Source organism: Bombus fervidus, chromosome 18 (assembly GCF_041682495.2).
Source record: "Bombus fervidus isolate BK054 chromosome 18, iyBomFerv1, whole genome shotgun sequence".
Classification (NCBI taxonomy): domain Eukaryota; kingdom Metazoa; phylum Arthropoda; class Insecta; order Hymenoptera; family Apidae; genus Bombus; species Bombus fervidus.
In genome coordinates this window covers 4,851,824-4,858,734 of record NC_091534.1, presented here as the reverse complement: position 1 = coordinate 4,858,734, position 6,911 = coordinate 4,851,824, and positions in this window count along the sequence as shown.

Sequence of the window (6,911 nt, the reverse complement as noted above, 5' to 3'; positions counted from 1 at the left end):
GCGGGGTTCCATCTTCTAGGTTTCCTATTGCATCTCTATTTCGAGGTCTGCGGGATGCTTCCTCTTCAGTCTTCTTTCTATTTTGGTTTTATTTGTTTCAGCAGCCAGCTGGTTTGGGTGTGCTGCAAGTCTTTCTTTGTACTTTTTTGCGTATCTAGCGATTTCCTCTTTGACTGTTGGAATTTTTAGATCTTTTCGTAGGTCTTCATTTCTGACGTACCATGGAGCGTTAACTATTGTCCTTAAAATTTTTGCTTGCTCTATTTCTATTTTGCTTATGTGACTCATTGCTGCCGTCCCCCATAATGGGACTCCGTATGTCCAGATTGGTTTGATTATTGTTTTGTATATATTTAGTTTATTCATTGTGCTTAATTTAGATTTTCTATTGATTAACCAGTACATCTGCTTCCTTTTTGCACTTATTCTGTTTATTATTGATTTTATATGGTGCTTCCATGTAAGGCGTGTGTCTAAATTTATTCCCAGATATTTGACTTGCTTTGATTGTGCTATGTGGGCGCCGTTCAGTTGAATATCTGGTGTTTTTCCTTTTCTAAGTGTAAATGTTATGTGGTTGCACTTGCTGGTGTTCACTTTTATTTGTTTGTTTTGCAGCCATTTTTCTATTTTTGTAGTGTGTTCTTGTAGTAGTGCGGCGGCCGTTTCTAGATTTGCATGCCTCACTAGTATGGCCGTATCGTCCGCAAACGTCAGTGTTTTACTGTTGACAGTTGTTGGTATATCTGCCGTGTATAGTGTGTATAATATTGGTCCTAAGACACTTCCTTGCGGTACTCCTGCCTTGATGTCCTTAATTTCAGAGTATGCATCATTTATTTTTACTACAAAGGTTCTGTTGTTTAAGTAGGATTTGAGTAGTTTGTAGATTTGTTCTGGAAATTGCTTTTTGATTGTTTGAAGAAGTTTTTCATGGTTAACTTTGTCGAATGCTTTTTCGATATCCATAAAGAGTGCTGTGCAGTATTGTTTTGTTTCAAGCGACTGTAAGATTTCATTGACGAGTCTATGCATTTGTTCTATTGTGGAGTGTTTATTCCTGAATCCAAATTGATGGTTCGGTATTAGTTTTTCTTTTTCTATTGTTGGTTTTAAGCGGTTATATATTATTTTCTCTAGTAATTTGGAAAACGCAGGTAGTAATGATATCGGCCTGTAGGATGCAGTTAAATGTGGGTTTTTGTTTGGTTTGGGTAACATCACTATCTGTGCTATTTTCCATAGTGTAGGAAAGTACTGTATTCTTAGAATTGCGTTAAATATTATCGTTGTTAGTCTTATTGCCTTTGGGGGAAGGTTTTTTAAGATTTTCCCATTGATCAAGTCAAATCCTGGTGCTTTACTTGTCTTTGTTGCCTCAATTAAGTTTGTAACTTCTTGCGCTGTTGTGCTGAGTATGGTGCAGCGTTTATCAGTTGTGTTGCTGGCATTTTCCACTTCTTCATTTGTTTGCCATCCAGGGATGCTGTTATCAATTTCATACGGCGAAAATATATTTTGTAGGTGCTTTGAGAATTCTTCTGCCTGTTCTTCGTTGGTTCTAGCCCATGTGTTGTCCATTTTTCTGATTGCTGGGATTGTTTTTACTGTTTTCTTAATTTTGTTAGTGACTTTCCATAGGGAGTAGTCGGTATTCTCATGCGCGGATAGTGATTCGATGAATTTTGAGAATTCGTTATTATGATGTTCCCTTATTTTATTCTTTAGTTCCTTTGCAAGTTTATTTAGGTTTTTCTTGTTTTCTCGTGTTCTCTGTTTTTGCCATTTTGCTTTCGCTTTTCTTTTTTCCCTGATTTTGTCTAGGATGTCCTGCGGAATAATTTTTGATTGCCTGCTATTTGTTTCATAGGTGGTGGTTGCCCACGCTGCTTCCTGTATTATTTCTGTCAAAGTTGCTACTGCCTGCTCAATGTGTTCAGGTGTTTTCAACGGGATATTGCAGTTGATTTTGTTTTCGATCAGTTCTTTGAAAGTTTGCCAGTTGGTGGTTTTATTGCAAAGCGACTCTGACTTGTTATAAAGTAGTGGTTTGCTTGTATATTCTATTATAATTGGTGTATGGTCGGAGTTAAGCTCGAGGCTGGTTGTTATTTTTAATTTGCTTACATTTAGCCCTTTTGTTACTGCAAAATCCAACAGGTCAGGTATTTTATTGGGGTCTGTCGGCCAGTACGTTGGTTTTCCTGTAGATAGTACGTTGAGGTTGCTGCTTCTAATGTATTTTTCCAATGTTCTACCTCTCGGTGTGCTAATTCTCGAACCCCATAATGTGTGCTTTGCATTAAAGTCTCCTGCCGCTATATATTTGTCGCCTAAGGATTGGAAGTACTCTTCCCATTTTTTAAGTGTCATTTTGTGTCTCGGAGGTGCATATACTGCTGACATCTGGAAGTAATTGTCATTGGTTTGTATTGTGACAGTGGTTGCTTGTAGGTGTTCTTGATTTGTTTGACTATGTAAGTGATGCTTGATGTCATTTTTTATTATTACTGCAGTTCCTCCATGTGCTTTACCTGAGGGATGTTTGGTATCGTATATGGTGTAGTACGGTATTTTCATGTAGTTTTTTAGGGTGAAATGTGTTTCTGAGACAAGTAGTATATCAATATTATTTTTATACAAAAATATTTTAGTTTCATGGGCTCGCTGTTGCAAGCCATTGGAGTTCCAGACTGCTATTTTCAAAATGTCCATCTCTATTTTTTACTTAGCAAGTTAGTAAGTAGTTGTAACATGATTGTTGTTTGTTGTGCTTGTTGTCTTAGTATTGTGTTTAGATCACTTACCATTTTTCCTAACATTTCCATACCTTTAATGGATTGTTTGAGCATTTCTTTGATGTCTGTAACGTCTTCGATGTTATTGTTTTCATTCTGATTGATTGCAAGCGTTGGTTTGCTAATGTTTTTAGTTACTTGTGCGTAGCTTCGTTTACCTTGGGGATCTATGTTTCTGCTTATAGCGTTTAGTTCGTGTTGTGCTTTTAATGTTGTTTCGTTATCCGTTATACTTTGTTGTGGTTGATGGTCATTGTGTGATCTGTTGCGAAGTGGAGGAAACAGTTTACGTTGTATTTGTTTCCTTATTTCACATCCTTTGTAGCTGGCTGGGTGGTTTCCGTTACAATTATAGCATTTAACTTGTTCTATTTTTCCTGTGTATGGGCAGTGTATTGTTAGGTGATTTTTTGCACATTTAACACATGCCGGGCTTCTGTTGCAATAATTTTTTGTGTGTCCGTATTGTTGACACCGCATGCATTGTGGTATATCTTTTTTGTAGCGTGGTGGTTCCACTGTTACAATTGTATTTAGTATTTTTTTGATTTCATAGATTTCCTTGTTATTGGTTCTGGGTTCCAGTTCTATTAAGAATAGTGGCAATGGTTGCTTCGTATCGTATCTTGTCATATTGTTTATTGCTCTTGTTTCATGGCCAATTTTTCCTAATTCTTCACTTAATTTTTTTGTGTTAGTTTTTGGATGTAAACCTCTTATAACTATTTTATAGCTCCTTTCTGTTTTGAGTTGGTACGTGTGGTATATAGCATTTTTTTCCTTTAGTTCATTTATCACTTTCCTATAAACTTCTGGGGTGTTTGTTTGAATTTTTACTTGTTCTAATTTTGTTTGTTTTATTGTGTAGTTATCCTTCCCGACTACATTGTTTAGTCGATCAATAAGCGGGTCTATTATTTGGGCCTCAACAAATATTGGTGGTGGTTTTGATATGTAAGGTGTTTTAGTTGTGGTTTTGCTTGTCGGGTCATTGTCTATTTCTTCCGTTAGTGAGCTGAAGGAGTTTCTTAAAGGTAATTCTTGCAGCCATCGCTGCTTTTCTGTATCTGGGTTTCCTGCAGCATTTGTGCCTGGAATTATTTTACGTTTTTTGCTAGTCTTTGCTAGCTTCCAGTTTTCGTCCTGGTAACTTATTTTGTTATCGTGTCTGCACTCCTCCTGTCTCCGCTGCTCTTCCATTTCTTCTATTTCCATATCATTTTGGTCGTTATTATTTTGCTGTTGTTGCTGTAAGCCTGGTAAATCTGATGACCCTTTTATGTAATATTTTTCTCCATTGGTTGCAATCTTGATCGTTGATATCTGCTGTTGCATTGTTTGTCACTAACACTATTCGTAGCACTTCTCTGAATCACTTGACTGGAGCACACGTTTGCCTACGCACATCTGTTCGCTTCGGTTGCCCGAGCGAGACTCGACATAAATAATAGCTATTAATTTGGCTTTTTTACATTTTTTGGGGAAATACGTGTTATTTGGCGCCAACCACTGCGCTACCGTCGTCCAATACTAATTAGTGTCGAGTGGTGGTATTTTACGGTCGAATGCCGCCACAATTATAATTAGAATTCTCATTATTGTTTTGTGGTAGTACCTTCTTTTTGGATTATCACATGCTAGAAGGTTGATTTCTGTATTCAAACGCTTTAAGCTTATTCGTAAAGTTTTGTAGAAATTAGAACTACTTACTTCATTGCACTTACAAGCTATTATTAAAGAAAATGCATTTGGTAATTACATAAATCTTCTTTATTTGTTTGTATTGCAATCGTAGCCACTTCTAAGAAAACTCTACATCTGGTCTTTAGTTTTCTCAAGCACTGAAGCCATCGACAGCGCATAGACAAAAGACTACGTGGAAGGCAAACCATAAACGGTACACATGCAACGTTGGCTTCAGGGTTTTTCTGTTATAGGGTAACACTGCTAGCGTGCGAGTCTGGGCCAGCTGATATTGTATTCCAAACTCTTTACTTACACTTTAATGTTCATAATAAAAATATACATATTTTCTATCCTACAATTTATTCACGCGTTCCTTTGTATTCACATACATGCAATAACCTTAACAATTATATTATTTTGTATCGCTTCACTTTCATTTTTCTTCGTACCTTACGTCTCTTCTGCTCGCTGCGATTCTTAACTTGTCCATTTTATTTTCTTCCATCATTACGTGCGAGGACGTGTTAAAATCTTTCCTTAAAACCCTCTTTATGTTTTTCGTTTATAATTTTTCTAACTTTTCCGATTTTTCCCATCCCCATATATCTGCTACGTGATGCTTTTCACCAATTGCCGAAAATCATCATTTTTTCCCAGGCTATTTTTTAACCTCTTCCCCCTATTCCCCATGTCTGTTTCATGGCTATCACGGCCTTCTTTGCCATTTCACTCAAATGCTTTTCTCAGTTTCGCATTCAATTTGTTTTCAAGAGCCACCACAATTTCGTGTCATCTGTTCCTATCACCTTTCCTTTCTTTAATTTCTTTGCTTGGCTTCTTACTTCCTATCCAGATATGGTATTTTCTTGCTACCAGTTCCCTCTCATTCTCGCATAATTTTCTTTCTGCCAGTTTCATTCTTCTCTCACTAGTAGTTTCATAAAATTTTTCTCCTAGTCAGTGGGAAATGAGTACAAATCCAGAACAGTGCTTTCTCTCTTTCCTTGCTTCCATTTTCTTTTTGCCACTACTTCGCCAAATCTACTTTTATTCTCTTAATCTTTGTTACTCTTTTTAGTGTCGCTCCTTTTATTTTCGTACCATTTCTTCCATCATTTCGCTTGTTTCCTCGTTTTCGAGGTCTATTCTATTCCTTTTGCCATTTATACCTTTCTTTTTTCCACTGCTCTTCACTTTGAATTTTCGAGCTAGTTGTCCCACATTTCTTCTCCCTGATCGGTAAGTGGTCTGATTCTATTATATCTTTTATTCTGAAACATCTAACTTGGTGTTTTGTCAATATTATTATTACGTAATCGGTTACTCAACTATCCTTCTCACCGATAAAATTGTAATCCCCTAAATCGTTCCCGTCCATATTCCTTCCTCTTTACCCTCGCTTCATAAAGAACCTGCCTTTCTTGTCTTTGCGTTGAAATTAGCACCCATTCTTCCTTTACGTTTCCAATTATTTTCTCCATCTTCTCCGCCGTTTTTTTCCCGTATCACTATTCTACACTATTAGTATTCTTCAGATTTTAATCTGTGTTTTTATTTAGATACCTCTATGATGATGGTTTGCCCCACTCTTTCGAAATATTTTTAACTTTCTATTAATGTAAATTTCTTCCTTGCCTTTTCATCCTATTCTTCTTTACCATCGTTTCTTTCCCTTGTTGCCATTTCCTTAATTGTATTATTATCATGCTGCTTCCGCTTTCCCTTCCTATCTAGAATGCGACGTCTTCAGTTTTTACCTGCATGGTTTGTTTTATTGCTATTTGTACCATTCCCTTCGGCGTTCCGCCTATTGGCATATCATTTCCTTCAAGCATTATGTTATTTCTTTTATCTCTTCTCTTTGCTCTGTCTGTTCTAATCTATCCATCAGATCCTCTTCTGGTTCTTTTTAATTTCCAATTTTTGTATCCTTATCTCTATTTCTGCCTCTTTCCTTACGTCCGAGGTGACATTGAATGTAGTGCGTTAAATAATCACTCGGTGTTTAGGTTAACGATATATTTACTAACAGGTGTCTTCTTTTGATCGCGTCGCGTATTGCTTTCGGTTTCGCTAGTCAATCTCGCTGCCCGGTTACAACTCGACTTGTTCGCTTCCTGGTTCAATGGACGCTCTCCCCAACATCTTGGCTTTTCTGTTCTTTCCGTCACCATTCCTGTTTTACTCATCTACGTTTATCTTCTTGTCCATCTGACTTATCATCTTTGGCTTTTGACTGTCTTCCTTCCTTGTCTTCCTTGAACGTGGATTCCGATCGTCTTAAGCTCCGCCGACCTAAAGACTTCAGCCGCTCTTACCATAGCTCGTTCTAGGATTTGGGCCATCCGCGCAGAGAGACCGGATGCATTCTCCATCCTCTTATCGTGGGGGACCTCTAGAATGACGCCACCTATACACGTTCGCCTC